Here is a 20,801-nt window from a genome sequence, read left to right as displayed (position 1 = left end):
CATTATTCCAATAACTTTGTGCAACATACCTATCAATGTACTTGATATTTGGTACAGTTGTTTGAAGTTTAAAAGACACATTTTCTCCTCCAAACATACCTTTTGTCACTGTGGCCAAGCAGCTCAATATTTGTCTTGTCTGGCCATAAAATGTTTTTTTTTTTCCAAATGGGATTTGACTTGTCCGTAATGGCTGCTGCAAATTTTCTTGAATTTTCCCATTGTAGTGGTCAGTTCGGTGAGTGCGCCAAATCCTTGTCACCTTGGCAAAGAGAAACTACCTGTCACAGAACCGAATGGACTCAAGCGCAGACCCATAGTTCTTAGAATGAAAAGTCAAAAGTTTATTTAGAACAAGAAAACAAGCAAGAGATTCGTATGGAGACTAGGATTTGCTGGGGCTGCACTAGCTAAGGTTATCAACGATCCACTGACAAGAAGCCATGAGCCACTGGCTGAGGTAGTGGCCAGGAAACCAGGTTAACAAGCAGCAGGTGGTTAATCAGCCCAGGTGTGTGTACCAATGGCGGGAACCCGTAATGTGTTCCACCCAGGCAGGCAGAGACAAAAGAGAGAGAAAGCGGAGAAAAACAATAACAAAAAAACATGTAGCCTGACGCTGAGCCACCGGGGAGACACAGGGACTACGACACTCCCAGTTGTAGTCAATCATGATCACCAACGAGAAGTTAAGAGGCCTTGGCGTTGTCAAGTCAAAAAATACTGTAGAACATTCAGCACCACTTATTAAAAGACTTCAGTAAATCTTTGTAAGTATTTGAGCCTGTTTGTATAATTGTGACCCTGCGTCGATTAGAGAAAATGCAAAACAAATTCAAACTTGTGCACGTAATTTGTTTTTCAAAGTCATTAAAGATGTATGCTGTACCATCTTTCCAACCTGAAAAAAGAACAGCTCAAAGGCATTCATGACATTCATGCCCACGGTGAATGTATTTAAACTTCTGACCTCAACTGTAGGTCAGACGTTGTTAAATTTTTCATGACTGATTACCGATTTGGGAGCCAAAGCATAATAGAGGATTGCATTGAAAATGCACCCAAACACTTTTAGTCAGCTTTTGTAATGTCTTTGAGAAGACAGTGTTTTATATTATATTGTTTACGCACAAAATGTATTTGTCACCATTATGAAGGTTTAGTCGGCTGTATGGCTCAAAGAGAAGAGTGGAAATGAAAGAAGAGCCCTGCTCTGGTCTTGTTTTTCACTGTAGTGTGAACTATGAATTTATAAAGTATACAGCAGCATGTCTTTCCCTGTCAAGGTCATGAACCACGTAAAATGCTACCAAGAACTACCACTGGCCTGCAGGCCAGACTTTAAAAACCCCTTGATCTAGTGGTAAAACAACTATTAAGCTTCTCTTTGTCCAACATCCAGTGAGAGTTGAGAGCTACAGATGTGAACTTACTCAAAGTGAAAGGTAAATCAAATAAAGATGGCAGGTGATATGGGTGAATTTTTGCCCAGGGGTGGGCCCATGTGAGTTTGAAAAATTTAACCTTCCTTTTTATTGAGACATTTTATGAATAAAATCCATAATTTACCACTGTTATAGAATAGAATAGAATAGCCTTTATTGTCATTGTACAGAGTACAACGAAATTGGAGTGCCACTCCCTTGGTGCAAGTTTCAATAATAAATATAAATGTAAAATATAAAAAGTACAAAAAAAAACCAATCGTAAGTACTCAAACAATAGTATGTACAATATATACAGGATAGCAGCATTAATATAATGACAGTATGAATAGCAGCATAATATAATGACAGTGACGGTATGGAATAGGTTCAATTGTTTTTGTGCTTATTTACTACGGTGATAGCTCTGGGAAAGAAGCTATCCCTGAATCTGTTTGTCCTGGTTTTATGTGACCTGTACCGTCGGCCTGACGGTAATAGTTCAAACAGTTGGTTGCTGGGGTGAGAGTGGTCCTTGATGATATTGCCAGCTCTGCTGAGGTACCGAGAGTTTGCAGTGACCTCCAGGCTGGGCAGAGAGCAGCCAGTGATCTTCTGGGCTGTGTTGATGACCCTCTGCAGTACTTTCCTGTCTGCAGCTGAGCACCCTGCATACCATGTTGTTATGCCGTACGTTAGGATGCTCTCTATGGTGGCTCTGTAAAATGTCACCAGCAGCCTCTCCTCCAGGTTGTTCCTCCTGAGCACTCTCAGAAAGTGGAGACGCTGCTGGGCCTTTTTAACCACCGCTGTAGTATTTGCAGTCCAGGAGAGGTCATCAGATATCTGCACGCCCAGAAACCTCATGGAGTGTACCCTCTCCACACAGCTCCCGTGAATGTAAAGTGGGGCCGGGTCTGCTCTGCCCTTCCTGAAGTCCAAGATAAGTTCTTTAGTTTTCGTGGTGTTCAGTTGGAGGTTGTTAACTGAACACCACTCAGTCAGTCTGTTGACGTCATCTCTGTAGTCCGACTCATCCCCCCTTGAGATGAGTCCAACCACTGTGGTGTCATCCGCGAACTTTATGATGGTGTTTGAGAGATGGGTAGGGGAGCAGTCGGATGTGTAGAGCGTAAACAGGAGGGGACTCAAAACACATCCTTGTGGAGAGTGTGATGGTGCTGGACCGGTGGGGGCCGAGTCTGACAGACTGTGGTCTATTTGTCAGGAAGTCCTTGATCCAGAGGCAGATGGGGGTGCACTGAAAAAAAGGGACTGGCCATCTCTTGGATTTATGTAAGCATCTTGCATGTATTTAACACAATTGCCTCATGTTTTAAAGATAAATGTAACTATATAGTGTAAAAACTACATGATATGCAGAAAGGGTGTATTAAATTGTTTATATCATGTTCAGGTGAAGTAAGTCAATAAGATAGCAACGTTAAATCTCGTGAAACCACGCGTGATTTCATCTCGCGGGCTTTGGATCGTGGTTTAAAAAATGCATCCATCTCAGTCAAGTCGAGCAGCCAACTCTACGTTTTTTGGTATGTCTTGATTTTTTGAATTAATATTTACCATATTTCAGCCAAATGTAGTTAAACGTCTAAAGTGCCGCCATGTAACATGCTAAAAAAGAGCCGTTAGCTTATTTGCTGTTTTATCTGAAGAATTGGCGCTTTTTCATTTGAATTTATCTTTGGCACAAGAGCCGTAATATCACATTAAACCTAATTACGAGGCACTCATAACATAATTTGGTTTTCTGTGTGAATAGATTTGTCAACTGACTCTTCAGTTACATTGTGTATTTACTGCACCGTGGTGTTAGTGAGATTTTGGACATTGAACAGCTTTAGCTAATATCATCAGCGGCATTATGCTAGCTTACATCCCTACCCCTCCTGCCCTCACCTGCTGTCCTTTTGTTTTTGTTTGTTTGTTTTTGTTGATGCACATTGAGAGACCACATCTATTCTGCATTTCACCAGGAGTCAGCTGATGGATTGTGGGTTCAAGGTGTTATGGTAAGAAAGTATATTCTATTTTCGCTTAAGGTTTCTGTAACTTAATTATAATAGGTTTTTTATAATTATTAGGTGCATGCATACTCAAATAGACCACCCTATTAATACAACTGAGAAATCCAAAATCTGCCATAGGTTTAACTTATACCTGTATGTATTGTCAGAAAGGTGATTACTGGACTCACATTAATGCACACTTGAACTAAAATGAGGTTGTAACTTGTGGGTTCTTGGGTTGCAAATCAGAAATAAACATTTTTTTAATCCCATAAGATCTGGAAACACAGTTTTTATTCAACAAAACATTACTGATTATTAACCAAGCACAGTGCCTGCTGTTATTTCAAAATAATTTTATGTCATTTCAGATGAAATGCAGCATTCCAGTGCATCCCAACCATGCCTTTACAGTCAAGGTTTCTGACGGAGCTGAGTTTCTCTCTCACAGTCTGCTGAAAGTGTTTGCAAAGTGATCGGGGGAACAGGGCACAAAGCTAAAGGATGTAGCTGCCATGATGACAGTAAGAACTTTAAAATTCTTTAACTACAAAGTGTATATGTATTGCATTAGGTCAGTAAAAGATTTTTATGCTGCATCCATTGAAACAGTCAACTATTACCTGTGAGTACTGATTCCACCGAAAGGATGCCATAATTTTCGTCATGCATTTACTGGCCCACTGAGAAAAATTGATCTTTTTAAAAAAATAAATGTTCTGGAAACTATATATCCATAAAGTTGATGTCAAACAGGAACTTTTGATATTGCTTTGTAGATGCTGGTGTTGCATGTTGACTGGTTTAAGTTTTGGTCTGGGATCATTTTCTTCTGTGCTACTGAAAAGTTCACAAATCTCTGTTTTCTTTGTTATAATACTTTAGGATGACATTAATGCTCAAAGGGAGTCTCATCAAAGTGCTCCGCATCTGTGTGAAAGACAATTGCAACATCTTGGTGCAGGAGTTCATGGTGTTTTATGAGTAGATTGTGGCTTTGCAACATTTAAAAATGCATTTAGTTATCCACTTGATCCTCATTGGACCAGTTAGGACCAGTAGTCCTCTTTAATAATTTGAAGTTCACATGAGGCCTGGTAGTGAACTCAGCTGCCGGCCCTTGAGGCCCCACCCCTGTATTAGGGGTCACATCAGTGTGAAAAAACTTTAAATTTGTCATTCTAGTGAACAAAGGAAAATCCCACCAATATTTACATTAGCTTTTGTTTGAAAAAAAAAAAAGACCAACAGCTAACCAAATTGTGGGGCTGAAAGTCTAAATTCTAACATCTTCTGAGTGACAAAACCTGGATTTCTGATGGGCCGGTGTCTTTCTAAGAAAAACTAATGTAAAGCATTTGAAATTATGTTTTTCACCCTCTCTTAGAAACTCTGTTAGACCATGAATGGCAGCATGGCAGGCCACTCTTTGGCTATAGCTATTTACTATGTTGCTTGCATTGGTTTAAATTACTCTAACATTAGAACTGGTAGATTCAAAAGAGATGAGTTTAAAAAGGAATCTTAAAGAAATGTTTTGTTTTTAACCAGGACTTGACTGAGGGCCACTGCACAGATTGAGAAAACCACAATGAACATCTGTCTCCAGAGGATGCGGCAGGCAATGACTTTTCTGACGTTGGCATCATCATCGAGGGTATAGTAGTTCTTCAAGATCTGGATAACGTGACCTTTGCAGTAGCCATGCTGTTTGGACCTTTTTTATTCCTTCAATATGAGTTACCCATCACAACTCTGCTACACTTTTGAGGTGATTCAAAGGGTGGTAATGGAGTTGGAAGCAACTCAGCTCTCAAGAAAAGCTCACAACTAAGACAAAACTGCTCCTGCAACGAAGCTCACTGTTATGCATGTGAGGTGACCAGCTCTAGGTGAGAAGACATTTAAATCTCACACTTGTTCTGCTGCATTTTTGAAGCTCAATTCCAGGAACAGATCGCAGGGTTCATTTTTATATACACTGCAACTGCCATGAGGACGAGCTGTTTTTTTGTTGTTGTTGTTGTTTGTTTTTCCTTTTGCTCTGTACAAGTTCTCTGTCTGTTTGGCAGCATTTTTAAATTTCTCTTTGTATTTTTTCTTTCTTTTACTAGTGAAGAGATGTAGCATGAACAGTTATGCAGTCTAAATATCCCATATGGGCCGTGTGAAATGGTATTTTCAGTTTCATTCAGTTGAAGTAAGGAACGTTGAATATTTCTAAGCTTGCTGTTTTGAACCAAGATGTCACAGTATGATCAGTGCCGTAATTTTTGACAGTCACTGTATCAATGTTATTTTTGCATCTCTTGAATAAAGGTTTTGACCTGCAAGTGCTAATTTCTTTAGTTATTGGGGTAAAATGGGTAATGTTAATAGGAAGGTGTTTGCCAATTCAGTAACCTAATTTAATGTTAATGGAAACTAACATTATCTCAAATTGTTTAGTTATAATTGTTGTTTAACTGAATCTTGACGTCAGAGGCCTTAAATAGAATGTTTTGTATTGTTCTTTCCCAACATTTTTCAAAAGAAACAGTCTAATTTCTTTGCTGCGATTGATTCCAGAGAACACGGAAGAACTGACATTATTTAACTGTTGATTTATATAGATTCAGTAGAGGAGTAATGTCAGTTTAATTCTTTACCTACTGTCAATGCAGTGAAATTAGACATTTTGTTTTGAAAGGTTACTGGTGGATGCCAGCAACCATCTTGGAAGAGAACAATATAATCTGTTATAAGGCCTCCATTTGAAAATTGTGTATTTGATACTAGAATATAATAGCAAAATGTAATTTGAAGATAACATGTAGTATTTAAGTGACCAAGTAGTATTGGGTAAAAGTTATTGAATGGTGTTGGGATAAAGTGAGAAAATTGTGAAGGATTAAAATATTTCAAGAGCTCAAATTACTTCATCAAAACATGTTTAAGTCACATTTTATCAACACAAATTGCACAGGTTTATTGAACATGAATAAATTGTGTTAATTTAACTCAATTGTTTAAGTTGCTGCCAAAGCAAAACATCTGTGTGCAACAAATGTCCACCATTGAATTAAGTAAATCCAACAACATATTTTTTTCAGTGTGGAGAGTCCCAGGTGAGACAGTTTCTGGACCAGGATCTCCGGGATGATATGATTGAATGCTGAGCTGAAGTCCAGAAAGAGCATTCTCACATAGCTTCCTCGGTGCTCCAGGTGACTCAGCGCAGTGTGGAGTGCTATGGTGATAGCGTCCTCGGTGGAACGATTTGTCCTGTAGGCAAATTGGTGGGGGTCAGAGTGGGAGGCAGACCGGCCCTGATGTGCTGACAGACCAGTCTCTCAAAGCACTTCATCACTACAGGCGTAAGTGCAACAGGCCTGTAGTCATTTGGGCTGGCCACAGCTGTCTTCTTGGCGATGGGGATGATGGTGGTATGATAACTCAAAACCAAATACATCTGCAAAACTACTGATTTAAGGAATATTTCCTGACCCTTGTTTCTGAAACAGCCTTATTCTTTGTTGTGTAGCAGCATAATAATGCAGTTTCTGTTCTTGACATTAAACATCAGTATTAGCCCATTTTTACTCTTCACAGACATCCAAGGAAACAAACAATGTCTCTACAGCTCTGCCACCTGGTCTAAAGGTGAAATTTGTGTTGAAAGGAAAATATGGCAAGTGTTAGACATCAAATTAGTAATCCAGTTGGAATCACTTCTGAGTCTTACTGGAGTCCTCAATGCTAAAACTAACTGGCTGTTTTTGATTAAGACACCTACCCAGGGACCGCACTCTTACTATAAACCTGACGTTAATCCTGTTTTCAAAGTGCTGATTTTACTGGTTCCCTGAAACATCATCTTACATTTCTAAACAACTTGTGAAGTGGATTTGCGGGACATGGATGATGTCTTGAAGACACAGAAGGCTGTTTCGTTACACACTGTGCTGTCTGTAAACCCTAGAAACATGGGAGTGATGGCAAATACTGGCTGGTTGCACTATAAATCCTGTTCCAAAAGACTTTCTGTGGCAGTGCTCTGTACCTTATACTGTTCTTCCCCACTGCTCTGTAAGCCACAGTCTTATTTGTAAAAGAAGAAAGATTTCTCTTAGCAAGCTGCTCCCTTCTTTATGAAAGGGAAGAAACGGAGAGAATATGTCAGATGCTTCAATTTGTTGGGGGGGGAATCTGTCCACGTTATGGCTCAGGTTCTTGAATATACGTGTAATATATTTCTGTAAGCAAGTGGTTGTACTGACTGCATTAAACTCTGTATCATTTTCCCTTTGTGTGTGACTTCATGACTCAGTGTTTGTGCTCCACATTGCTCATTGCAAGACTAAAATAAAAGGCTTGGCATGTGACCATGAGTTTATTTGTGTGTGTGTGCGTGTATCTAAACGTTAGTGTTGCACGGCGAATGCCTGTGTATGTGTGTCACCGAGCTCCTGTATGCAAGTTCAAACACAAAGAACCCATTGAGTCATTGCATGAGACTCCCATCACAAGCAATCACTCCTATTTTCAGAGCTCGTTGTCATTATGGGCGCACATCGCAGTGAGAATATTGGTGACATTTAACCATTATAATCTGCATTTCCTCTCCTGCTCTAGCTTCTCTGCACTAATCGACTATATTAATGATTGGCTTCAAGACTACGTAAGCTGCATTAATTAGTGATGTGAGAATACACTGAAGGAAAGGAAGGTTTAATATATAAGTGGTGTGGGTTGAGGCCAGCACGAAATCGCAAAATGGGTCTAGCCAGAAAACCTAAGATTATGAAGAAATGTGCCGGTTGTGATCTCCAGAGATTTGAAAGGGGGTCTGCACTCTCTGCGAATCAGAGTCCATGGGAAAGCAATTAACATACAGGCACTTGATGACCTCAGCATATAAGGCAGGGAAGCATAAAGCAGTGTGACATTTGTGTCTGAGACACGCAACTGCCCTGCTCTGCTACTGAACACGATAATTTCTCTTGTCAGGATGTGATTATCAGCTCTGGGTTCGCTCAGGCTTTTTTCCTCCCCAATTACTGTGCTCTGAGGGAAAGAGCTATCAGGATATGAAGGCATGATGCCATTTCCAGTGTCGCTTTCCTGCAAATGTGTGTTCTGGGAGATCTTCTGTTGGTGCATGCTAATGACGAGCGTCGTGATGCTGCGAATGTTGCTGTGATGCTTTTGTCAGTTGCAACACAAGGCCACCACAGCAAAACAAAGCTGCCCACTGGTATGAGACGAAATAACTAGGACCAAAAAAAACAGAAAAGTGAGTGAAAGAGGCACACAGAGAGAGAGGAAGGGAGGATGGCTGAGCTGACTGTGCACAGTCACCATGGCAACCCCTTTGACATGCAGCTGCCATACCTGCTGCCAATATCGGCGCTTTACTGAACCATTTGTGTCTTTGTATCAAAGATCCACACGCCTCGTCACATACAGATACAGAATACTATGTGATAATAGTGCACCATCAGTCATTCAGCCCATGAGTATTAATGTACCTTAAGTTCTTGTCGTGATTATGTCTGAGAGCTGATGTTTGGTGGAAAAAGCTGCTTAAAAGGGAGTTTTTCAGACACCTCACCTCGGTAATTACTTTGAATTATTATCACGCTTTAAAGTGAAGGGCCCGGGAGTACTCATGTGTGCTTCCGCGAGTGTTTCGAGGTATTTGTTCTCCAAATGAAAAAGTATGGTAAGGCTTCAGGGCAGATTTCTGAACTTAACACAGCTCCGGTTTTCCCAGAAATACTGAGGAGTTGGTACTTGCTATTAAAGAAGGTGCCAAGTCTGAGTTGTGCCGAATGACCAGTGGCTACTGCCTGGGGGGGGGGAGACATCTGCACAGCCTGACAGCCTGTGACAAAACACCTGTGTCTTCTGAACTTCTGCACACAGTGCTGGGCGCAGCAAGCTCATGTCTGGACATCACAGTATCAGCAACCTGAAATAACAGTATGATGAAGGTAATTGGGAGTATATTTGTTGGCACGGTGTTCAAAAAGGAGAAATAATATAGCTAATACTATTCTATCATAACAAACACCAGGCATCAATTATAAATCCTACAGGCATGTGGGGGTGCTGTGTGTTTATGGAGACAAAAGAAGAAGAAGGAAAGCAACAGAAAACGACCCAGATAAGGTAGAGGTGAAACTGGGTAGGTGTGAAAAGTAGTCAAAGAATTTTAGAGCAAACTTCTGAAATATTTCAAGTCTTCTTGTTGAAACTTTTACTATTTTCTAACACCAGGTCAATACATTAAGGCAAGGGTATGTTGCAGTTCATGTTTTAGTACAGACCTTCCCAAAGTGTGGGGGCGCAGAGCCATGACGGGGGGCACGGGATGAAAAGGGGGGGAAAAAACAAAACGCTTGGACACTGCTAGCACGGGCGCCTACAGAAATGCAAAGCAGGAGAGGAAGCATCGCTGAATATGTTTCCAAACCAACTTCATTCTAAGCCAAAGACTAGAAAATATGGTGAAGCTTATCTGCCCTTTGGCTTCACCTGCACAAGTGCCGAGGTAGGTCTCCCCTGCAGAATTGCTTTTCCCTTCATCGTGAGCAGCGCTGGGCTGTTTAAATCACGGACAAACAGTATCCCACATTCGTGATTTTTAGTTCACAAACACTTCTGGTAATGACTAACTACTCCTGACATTTTGAAGATATACATACTATACTATACTTTATACAGTAAAGTTACGGCTGGATACAAATAACACCAGGCTGATCCTGCCACGATTTGTTCCCCCGGTTCAAATCACGGACAAACAGTATCCCACAGCTGTTTATGTTTTTAAACCTATTTTGCACAGAGAGGCATTCTTTGAAAAATGTATTGATATCAATGTTGAATATTATTACACAGGAAAAAAACAACTACACGTAAAATAATCACACCGTGATGCCTCTGCCTTTGTAAATAGAGGGACAGTAACTGCGTGTGTATATGTAAGCGTGTAAAACCTACAGATAGTGAGATTAACAGTATTTTGTCTCTATCTGCCATTCTGCAATTCATCTCATGTAAACAATAACGTGGCGCACAGCGTGATGTGAAAAAAGGCACATACCTTTGACAATGCGTGATGAACTCTATTCCTCGTCCACGCGTAAACGCAAAAAAGGAGTTTTAAAAAAATCGCAGTTTTCGGTGATTCGAAACGCCGTTTACGTGTGGACGAAACAGCTGCGTTTTCAAAAATACCCGTGTTGGTGTGGACGTAGCGTAAATTAGTTAGTAGTTTATTTTCTTACTACCTGTAATTTATCGCAGATTACTTGTATTTGCTTAATTGTTTACTAAATGTTTGAGGTGTGAAATAAACCGCAATGGAGCAAAATATGGGTGTGTGTGGTTGGAGGGTGTGTGCGTGTGTGCACGCGGGGGGGCACGAACATTTTTGTAAAACAAAGGGGGGCCCAGCAAAAAAAGTTTGGGAACCACTGCTTTAGTAAAACAGAGAGAGAATTCCACTTGCAGAGAATAGCAAAACACACAAACACAGGCTGAATTATAAGATGGGCCATTTCTATATTTAAAAATAGTAAAAGCATGAAAACAAATGTATTTAGTAACACACAAAAAATTTCAAGAATTTTGAAACCTCAGCAACTTATGTACAAACTCATACACCATGATCACGATGTACTGAGGTGCTAAACTCTGCTGACTCAATAACTACACATTTCCAAACCTTCTCTGGCATTAACATCAGAACAAACACTGTCTGCCAGAAGCTTGATAGCTTAGTTTTCCATAGCAGAGCAGCTCCTGTAGTTGTATTGTATTGTATTGTATTGTATCTTTATTTCAGACATATACAGAAAAAAAACCAATATAAACACAACTACACATACTTGCATTTACAAATACGAATATATATGTAAATACACACACACACGTATGTGCTCAGATAAAACAAAAAATAAATAAATAAATAAATAAATAAAACAAAGTCTAAATGACATGAAATTATTAGGCAATTATTAGGTCTGAAATGGAGTAGGAAGAAGTATAACATACTTATTAATCCCTACCCCATGCTCAACATTTTATTGAATCCCACTATTCACCTAATTCCCATCATCACTTACCCCACACAATAAACAAGGAGAACATGTATAAACATATCTACAGAAATAGATATAATTTAGATACAATTTAGTATATTTATACACACAATGGGTGATCAACTTTATCAGTTTCATATTCTTCCAAAAGCAGTTTTCGAAACATCTTTATGAACTGACTAATGCTTGAGCATTGCTGTAGGTCCACAGTAAAACTATTCCACAGTTTTACCCCATAAATAGTAACACAAAAGGTTTTAACCTTTGTCCATGCTTTAAGAGTCTTCAGATTTAATTTCCCCCTCAATTCATAGTCCCCTTCTCTGTCAAAAAACATCCTCTGTGCATTTCCTGGTAACATATTGTATCTGGCTTTGTACATAATTTTTGCAGTTTTATATTTTATAAGATCCATAAACTTCAGAATTTTTAATTTCAAGAACATGATGTTAGTATGGTCTCTAAATCCTGCTTTAGTAATCATCCTGATTGCTTTTTTCTGAATTTTACATAGTGGTTGAAGTGAAGTTTTGTATGTATTTCCCCAGATTTCCACACAGTATTCCAAATATGGCAATATAAGTGAACAGTAAAGTACCCGAAGTGATTTGGAAGGCAAAAAATGTTTAACTTTACTCAGTACAGAGATGCTTCTTCACAGTTTAGCTTGTATATGCTTTATGTGAGGTTTCCAGCAGATTTTGTTATCTATTATCACACCCAGAAATTTTGTATCAGAAACTTGCTCTATTTCAACATTGTTTATTAACAATTTTGCTCCGGCATCTTTTTTACAATTTCCAAATAACATAAATGTAGTTTTTTTCAAATTTAGTGATAACTTGTTTCTGTCAAACCATGTTTTCAGTTTAATCATTTCTTGTGTGACAATTTCCAAAAGCTGCTGTGAATTCTCGCCAGCACAAAAAATATTTGTATCATCTGCAAATAAAATAAACTGTAATATATCAGATGTTTTACATATATCATTGATGTAGAGGATAAACAGCTTTGGTCCCAATACTGACCCCTGTGGAACTCCGCAAACAATGTCCAGGCACTCTGATATTCACCAATCTTCACAAATTGCTGCCTGTCTCTCAAATAACTCCTGACCCACTCTAGCACCACTCCTCTAATGCCATAGTACTCCAGTTTATCAAGTAATATTTCATGATTAATTGTGTCAAAAGCTTTTTTTAGGTCAATGAAAACACTAACTATACATTGTCTTTGATCTATATTGTTGGTGATATTTTCAATTAGTTCCATTAATGCCATAGATGTTGATCTATTTGGTCTGAAACCATGCTGACTGTCCATTATTATTTTGTGTTTATCTATAAATTTGTCAAGTCTATTAATGAAAACTTTTTCCAGTATTTTTGAAAAGGCCTATAATTTGTGAATTGGTGTCTATCTCCATTTTTAAACAGTGGTATTACTTTAGCTGTTTTCATTTGTGTTGGGAATGCACCAGTTTGTAGAGACAAATTACAAATGTGTGTTAAGGGTTTGGAGATGCCATCTATCACTTTCTTAACGATTTCCATATCAATGTCATCAGAGTCTGTAGAATTTTTTGTTTGTGATTTCCCAACAATATCAATGATTTCCTTTTTTTCTGCCACCGTTAAAAACATTGAATGAGGATTGCAGTCAATGAGTTTAGTTTCTTTCTCTGCAGAATCTGTTATATCAGGAATTGTTTCAGCCAAGTCTGGCCCAACACTTACAAAGAATTTATTGAACTCATTAACCACATCACTCATGTTAGTAATATTTCTATCATTATTAGCGAAATACGAAGGATAATTTGACTGGCTAGAACCATTTTTAATGATGGTATTTAATGTTTTCCAAATCCCTTTAATATTATTTTTATTCATATTTAATAATTTCTCATAATATTCCTTTTTACATGACCTCAAAATACTAGTTAATTTATTTTTATATTTCTTGTATTTATTTTCAGCTTCTGCACTTCTGTTCGTTATAAATTCTCTATATAAGGTATTTTTCTTTTTACATGCATTTTGTAATCCTTTTGTGATCCATGGGCACTCTGCATATTTTTGTTTTTTACTATATTTCTTTACTGGGCAACGACTATCATATAACAGTTTAAATTTTCCTTAAAAAATCTCATAAGCTTTATCAATATTTTTTTCCTTATACAGCATCTCCCATTCTTGCTTGAGTAAATCACTTTTGAATGCATTTATGGACTCCTCTGTTCTCACTCGTTTGTATTTTGTTGTATTTTCCTGCTTGACCTTTCTGTGATTGCTGTTATACACTACAAAAACAGGTAGATGATCACTGATGTCATTAATTAGGAGACCACTTATAGATCTGTTTTCTATTTCATTAGTAAATATATTGTCTATTAAGGTTGCCGACTGTGCTGTAATCCTGCTGGGTTGCGCATGTGACTTGCGCATGTGACTTCTAGTACGTTGTTGAAAACCAGGGAGTGGCAGATTCAAAATACAAATATTGTTTGTTTTTTATGTAAAGTTATCAACCACTTATTCCCTCATCTTAAATTCTGTGTAATTGTTTATTGTCTAAAATCTAACCTATAAAGATGACTTGCTTGCAAGTTACAGGAGAGATGTTGCCCAACCTGCACTGACTACTAACATGTTGTGTTTACTGTCCAGTGCTTTTAGTATCTCAAAAAAAGTAACATTTTCTCCAAAGTCTATGCACCGATGTGATACTCAGGTACTGGTTCTCATGATATCCCCCTTGTACCCTGCCTAGACAAGCCTCACATGCACACATCTTCTTGAACATGCGCACACATGATGGACAGAAATGCTCTCACCGGACCCTCCATACCATGAACAACACCTGCAGCTATGTAATTCTCTGCAGTTTTCTGCAGAGCTGCTGTGTTTGTATTTCAGTGAAACTGTTGTTTTGGCCCCAAGTGATACCAACAAGCCAACACACACACACACACCTACACACACACACACACACACACACACACACACACACACATGGACATTTAAAAAAACTTATATGAGTGCACCTGCTCACACACATTACCCAAGGCGGCTGCTTGTGAGCTTTAGAAAAAAAAAAAAAGCTTCAATAAAATTTATAAACAGTTCAATGAATTAATAATGGTTCTGTCAAAAGGAACTTTCTCTCATGCTCGCACTGCTGTTACTGGGCAAAACTCTCCTTACATGATACCTTTTTGTTATTCCCTGCCCTCAAACAGGGATTAGGACAAAGATAGTAAGCCACAGTAACAAGTAGCACTTGCCAGGTGACTTCAGTTGAAGTGTCAGTAATTCTTGCCAGTATCATTCTTTAGACTTTAGCCTTTTTTTAAGTTTGTTGCCATAGTGAGTAATCTGAGTCCTGAGAAGCCCCTTACAGCACAAAATGAATTAGAATTGGTTTTGAAGAGGGGGAAAAAAGAGAGATTTTTGCTTTTACTTGCCTTTGTACAGAATCAAAATGTCTGATTCTCCAAAGAGGTTTGCTAGAAAGGTTGTAAGAACAGCAATTTAGTGGACATGTTTTTTTAATACAGTATAATTACATACGAACTTGTCTGAATGTGTTTGATGAAGCCTATGAATTCACAGATTTTCTTATTAGACAAATATTACGGGTGAAATTTTTTAGATTCAGGATTACTGGTTCTGTAGTCTCTGTGTAGGTTTACACAGTTAAACAAATGTTTGATCCCGGGAGAAGGCACAAGTGCCTTGGGCTTTGTGACATGAGGAGCATCCAGCAGAAAAATCTGGCAAATGAGATACATCGAGTTCTCTGCTGTGGCAAACTGAGTAAGAAATAAAGTGTGACAGATATCCATAAACCTGATAAAGAGAGTATTAGTATACATTAAAAAAAAAAAATACTAAAATTACAATTAACATCATTAAAATAGGATCACAAGAGTGCAAGTTCATCAGCAGTATATGAAATGATTGCACAAGTTATGAAATGCATTGTGAAATTAAGATTGTACATAGGTTATTCACAGACTGAAGCAGTGTCACAGCCTTTGGATGTGTAAGGATAGCTCTGAGGTACCTGCCTGATGGGAGGAGCTTAACCAAATGGTGTCCAGGGTTTGTAGAGTCTTGCATAATTTGGTTGGCGTTCCTCACGCAGTTGCCGATGTATAGATATTCCAAAGACAGTAGCTCTGTGCCAATGATGTTTTAAGCCATTTTCACAACAAGCTAGAGGGCCTTTGACAGCTTTGGTGCAACTACTGTACCAGGCTGTCATGCAGTTTGTGAAAATGCTTTCTGTTGTGCATCTGTAGAAGTTGAAAAGCAGCTTTTGGGGCGAGGTTTGCTCTGCTTATCCTTCTTAAGAAATAAGGAATCCTTATTTGAACCTTACCTGTGTTTGCTGGGGTGCAGGAAAATTGCTTTTGATCTGCTATTGATGTATAGAGGTATGCGTGTCTCTATGGTTTTCTTTTTAGTCCTGAACTCTGAAATGGTTTCTTTGGTCTTTGTCATGTTTAAGACCAAGTTATTGTTCACACACCATGATGTCAGATTGTGAACATCCTCCCAGCATGCATTTTGTTGTATCACCTGAATGACAGACAGCTATGGTTATAGTCCATGTACAGATCTGATAGGCTAATGGAAGAGTCTGGATGGCTATATGGAGCTGCTTTGTTCATTATAAGGAAATTGCTAGAGAGATAAAATCTGAAGTCCAACAATCATGGTGAATGGCTAAAATGTACAAGGTGGCCAGAGAGGGTCAGAACCACTGTATCTAAGAAACTATAGCAAGAATGTTAATAATATTGTGGGTGTAAACAAGCATGAAAGCACAGTTCAAGTATAATCTGTGTTTCTACAAGTCCGACCACTTTTAGCTTTTTATTTCAACGTGTTAGCTTGCCAACTTTTGCAAGATGCAATATGTACAGCAGAGGCTGTTGGGGTCTTGACTTTCTTCGTGTTTCCCAGAAGACAGATGCCACGCATGTCATGAGTGTTGTTAACAACCTGCAGCTCGTCTGACAGAATGTAATGTGTGAGAAGAATATTATGAGCCAATGGTAGCGCCTGTCAGCTAACACTCGACACGTTATGACCCGAAACAACTCCTCTGTGGTACTCACTGAATTAGATTCAGAGCTCCTCTGTTAACATGATAGAAAAGGGGAGACAACAACAGCAACAGGAATATAAACCATTTATTCCCCCAGTGTCTGAATTCACTAGTAATGACCGGCTAGTTAGCATGGCAGCCGATGTGCTTAAATATTTCAGTTACATTTCATCATCATCAGAGGCTTGTAGCCCAAGAAAACATACGTTTTCTCATTGCAGAGTAAGTTTTCTGTCTTTCTTTAGTCTTTATAGACAATAGCTAGCAACAAATATGAGTAATATTCATATGTCAGTCATTTAATACAGGCTATACACAAGATTCATTTTGCCAGAAAAACCCAAGATTAGAATTTTATTTGATAAGGTGCATTTTCTTTTACATTCTGTGTTTATTACTCTGATAATTGGATCTCATCAGAGTCTGTCTGAACAGGATGTACTTCCTCCATGAATGTGAGTAAGCTTTGAAATAGGAGCAATTTTCTGTCCGATACACGAACAAAATATGACAAGAGGAGAAAGGCTCTAAAATGCACCAGTCGTTGTTTTCATAAAGACATTAAATGCTTCAAGTGGCACATCAAAATACCCTGATCCATTTTCTACATCCTCACTTTACTCGCAACATCAAAGGAGGACTGAAATGACTACATCTGGTGAATGTTACCTTGAAAGCTGACCATTCACCGTGTTCCTGCTGATGCTTCAAATGTTCCACCTGCACACCAGAGAGACTGGATTAAATGCATAAATAACATGCATCAATTACTGCTGTTGTGGTGTGTTAATTCTTCTACTTGAAAAGGTTTAGGCATAAGTGCCTTCAGATACTTGCATCAAGATGGCGCCGAGTATGGCAGCCTCGTCGCGAGCTCCCCCAAGCAACGGCTTTCTTCTGTGTTTAATTTTACTTTTCCTTTATTTTTTCACGAGCAGCACTTGTCTCCTTGTGTACGACCGGCAAACCTTACTGGACATAAAAGACGGTCTTTCTTATAACTTTCCGGAGTTCAAGTTTTGCAACACGGACGCTCCGTTTGCAGACCCCCCATTCATCTCACCTGAGACGCCTTTGTTCTCTGGCCCTTGAGGCCGCAAACGCCGACGCAGAGGGAGAAGATCTGGCGTTCTGGTTCGACTGAGACGGCGCACTTACAGACCACCGTTACCCAGTTTATTACTGGCTAATATGCAGTCTCTGGAGAACAAGCCGTGCGAGCTTCGGGCACGGATCTCATTCCAGCGAGAGATGCGGGACTGCTGCGTGATCTGCCTCACAGAAACCTGGCTATCGGACAAAGTACCGGACTCCGCAATACAACTGCCGGGGTTCTCTGTGCACCGCGCGGACAGGTCACAGGATCTTACTGGGAAAAGCAGAGGCGGTGGTGTGTGTTTCATGATCAACAACAGCTGGTGTGATTATGCGAACGTGCACCCGGTCAAATCCTTCTGCTCACCGGACCTGGAGTACCTGATGATTAAGTGCCGGCCATTCTGGCTACCGAGGGAATTTACAGCAGTGATTATTACGGCTGTTTACATTCCCCCACAAGCCGACACTGACCATGCACTCAGGGAACTGTACAGCGCGATCAGCAGCGAGGAAACCGCACACCCAGAGGCAGCGTTTATCACAGCCGGAGACTTTAATAAGGGAAACCTGAAGAAAGTCTCACCAAAACTCCATCAACACATCCTTTTCAACACACGTGGAAACCGGCAACTCGACCACTGTTACACCTCTTTCCGGGATGCGTACAAAGCCCTCCCCCGCGCCCCATTCGGCCAATCAGATCACTGCTCCATCCTGCTCCTGCCCGCCTACAGGCAGAAGCTGAAACAGGAAGCTCCAACCCGGAGGGCGGTGCACTGTTGGACGGACCAATCGGAGTCTGCGCTGCGGGACTGTTTTGATCACGCGGACTGGGAAATGTTTCACGTGGCCGCCAGAGACATTGATGAATACACAGACTCAGTCTGTGGATTTATCAGGAAATGCGTGGAAGATGTCGTCCCATCCAGAACAGTCAAATCCTTCCCAAATCAAAAACCCTGGATTAACGGAGATGTTCGCGCGGCACGGAACACCGCCTTTGCCTCCGCGAACACATCGGACTACAAACACGCACATTACCAACTCCGGAAGACGATCAAAGCAGCCAAACGTGAGTACAGGGACAGGGTGGAACAACAGTTCGACAACCCTCGGAGTATGTGGCAGGGACTAAACACGATCACAGACTTTAGAGGGAAAACCAGCACACCGCAGACCACGGCCTCTCTGTGTGAGGATCTAAACGTATTCTACGCTAGATTCGACACAGCGAACACCATGAGACCGGACAGTGTGCGCACCGCGGATGACGTCAGTGCGCACACTGTGTCTGAGGAGGATGTGCGGAAGTGCTTCAGGAAGGTGAACGCACGCAAAGCTACTGGTCCGGACGGGATTCCCGGCCGCGTCCTCAGGTCATGCGCGGCTCAGCTGGCTGGAGTGTTCACGCACATCTTCAACCTTTCCCTCTCTCTGTCTGTAGTCCCAGCCTGCTTCAAAATGGCCACCATCGTCCCTGTACCCAAATCCTCCACCATCTCCTCATTGAACGACTGGCGACCTGTAGCCCTGACCCCCATCGTAAGCAAATGCTTCGAGAAGCTGGTCAGGGACTTCATCTGCTCTGCACTACCCGACTCACTGGACCCTCTACAGTTTGCATACCGCCACAACAGGTCCACTGATGATGCCATAGCCCTGACACTACACACTGCCCTGTCACACCTGGAGAAGAGAGACACGTATGTGAGGATGCTGTTTGTAGATTACAGCTCAGCATTCAATACCATCGTTCCCTCGAAGCTGGACAGGAAACTGCAGGATCTAGGACTGAGCAGCTCCCTCTGCAGCTGGATCCTTAGCTTCCTGTCTGACAGACGCCAGGTGGTCAGACTGGGCAGCATCACCTCATCCCCCATCACACTGAACACTGGTGCTCCACAGGGGTGTGTACTGAGCCCTCTCCTGTACTCACTCTACACCTACGACTGCACAGCCACTAACAGCTCCAACATCATTGTGAAGTTTGCGGACGACACTACAGTGGTGGGTCTTATCACCAACGGTGATGAGACGGCTTACAGGGAGGAGGTCAGCGCCCTGACCCACTGGTGTCAAGACAACCATCTCACCCTCAACGTCGCAAAGACAAAGGAGTTGATAGTGGACTTCCGGAGGTGCAGAGAAGTACACACCCCCATCACCATCAACGGCGCTGCTGTGGAGAGAGTGAGCAGCTTCCGGTTCCTTGGCGTACACCTGGCTGAGGATCTTACGTGGTCAGTACACACAAACAAAACAGTGAAGAAGGCGCAGCAGCGCCTCTTCTTTCTCAGGAGACTGAAAAGATTCGGCATGAGCCCCCGCATCCTCAGGACCTTCTATCACTGTGCCATTGAGAGCATCCTCACTGGATGCATCACCACCTGGTATGGCAACAGCACCGCCTACAACTGCAAAGCTCTCCAGCGAGTAGTGCGGTGCTCTGAACGGATAATTGGAGGTGAGCTTCCCTCCCTCCAAGACATCTACAGGAAGCGGTGCCTGAGGAAAGCGGGGAGGATCATCAAGGACTCCAGTCACCCCAGCCATAAACTGTTCAGACTGCTTCCATCAGGAAGGAGGTTCTGCAGCATCCGGTCCCGTACCAGCAGACTGAGAGACAGCTTTTTCCATCAGGCCATCAGACTGCTGAACACGTCATAGACACCTCAGCTTCACTACTGGAACTTCAACATTATGCACTCCACACTGTATATAAATGCCACTTGTTTTGCACATATTCAACTCTGTATATTTTATATATTTTATTATTATTATTATTATTTTATTTTATTTTTTTACTATTTAATTTGTAAAAATGTGTATACATACACACACACACACACACACACACACACACACACACACACACACACACACACACACACACACACACGTAGGAAAATATTTAGTATACACATCCAGAAATGCATACACTATTATATATTGTACATATATTTATTAGTTTCAGGTTGGCCATTCTTGTATTTTGCTCGTTTGTGTTGTTGTGTTTGCACATCTCTGTTGCTGTGGGGCTCGCACACAAG

General features: G+C 40.7%; 1 long non-coding RNA gene across 3 annotated transcripts; it reads left to right on the top strand.

Moving 5' to 3' along the window:
- Nucleotides 1-2,665: 2,665 nt before the first annotated feature.
- LOC146558099 (uncharacterized) lies at nucleotides 2,666-6,521 on the top strand. 3 transcript variants are annotated; one of them, XR_014888702.1, is made up of 4 exons: nucleotides 2,681-2,720; nucleotides 2,842-3,454; nucleotides 3,823-3,975; nucleotides 4,337-4,425. It is a non-coding gene; the product is annotated as an uncharacterized LOC146558099 (long non-coding RNA). The 3 variants fall into 3 exon arrangements; XR_014888701.1 differs by lacking the exon at nucleotides 4,337-4,425 and adding an exon at nucleotides 5,003-6,521 and having other exon boundaries at nucleotides 2,666-3,454; XR_014888700.1 differs by having other exon boundaries at nucleotides 2,666-3,454.
- The last annotated feature ends 14,280 nt before the right edge of the window (nucleotides 6,522-20,801 follow it).

Source organism: Mchenga conophoros, linkage group LG15 (assembly GCF_057382185.1).
Source record: "Mchenga conophoros isolate Kocher_MC1m ecotype Shallow Benthic linkage group LG15, M_conophoros_male_GT1.1, whole genome shotgun sequence".
NCBI lineage: Eukaryota > Metazoa > Chordata > Actinopteri > Cichliformes > Cichlidae > Mchenga > Mchenga conophoros.
This window is presented reverse-complemented; position numbering and strand designations above follow the sequence as displayed.